The following is a 1,161-nucleotide window of genomic DNA, read 5'->3' on the forward strand; positions in this document are numbered from 1 at the left end:
TAGGTATTAGTATACAATATAGGCATTAAGCAATTTTAGCTTTGTTTTTCTACTAAGCTTACGTGTGTCGCGAAAAATGTGGGCCTAAAAAAGTGGGTCGCGAGTCCAAAAAGGTTGAAGACCACTGCCTTAGATCATAATATATTTGTATATGATCTAAGGGTAATCCTATAAAAAAATAATAGAGGTAATCCTATACATTTTACATTGTTATCAAGTGAAGCTCGGCTGTGGGCACCTACCATTTTCTCGGGGGGCAATTCATTTAATTCATTAGGTATTCAAAATGTATTAGGAATAACATCGTTTTTAATGGTAAAATAAAATAGTAATTAATGTAAAATGATTTGACCAGATTTCTATAAAATATTTTTATTTTTTAAAAACAACAGGTTTAGAAATAATAAAATACAATACAAGATAAATCATAATTAATCTTATTTACCATATAAAACACAATATAATTTCCCCCGACCTTGATGCTTCAAATGGGAGTTCGGTATATAGTAGTACTATAATAGTACTGTGGCCGTAATCGAGGTTAAACACTTGGCATCAAATATAATCCTATGTTGAGTAACCAGAGATAATAACTATCTTAGATCATGACACGATCTATAGTGTACTCATACAAGCCCGGATTAAGACATTGGGGTGAAGTGACCAGCCGACGTCATATGAAAGTATACCAAAAATGATGAAGAAATACCCTTTAAAGATTGGGTCTAACTTTTTTATTATTAAAGTTATGGGCAATTATTTTTTTTTATCAAAACCATACATATCGCGCATTTGTTTATGTATTACTATTGATTATACATAGTTCCATTTTCTATACATGATAAATTTTTCAAAATATTTTGATTTGTTTTGAGCTGTTTACGGACAATTTCAGTTTCAAATTTAATTAGTTTTTTTTTCTATGAATGTCAATAAAACTTTATTTGTTGAGTAAAAATACTTGAAAATTTAATACAAGGCTCCTACTATATTGTTCCAATGACATTTGAAAAATATTAAAAATCCTTAGACACAGTTTTTTTTTATTAGCATTTAAAGTTCAAAAATTGACAAAATATGTAAAAATCACGAAAATTAGCAAATTATTTTGAGTTAAGAATTCAAAAAAATTTTTCTTTTTAAATCTAAGATTTGAAAATG

This window comes from Acyrthosiphon pisum, chromosome A1 (genome assembly GCF_005508785.2).
Source record: "Acyrthosiphon pisum isolate AL4f chromosome A1, pea_aphid_22Mar2018_4r6ur, whole genome shotgun sequence".
NCBI lineage: Eukaryota > Metazoa > Arthropoda > Insecta > Hemiptera > Aphididae > Acyrthosiphon > Acyrthosiphon pisum.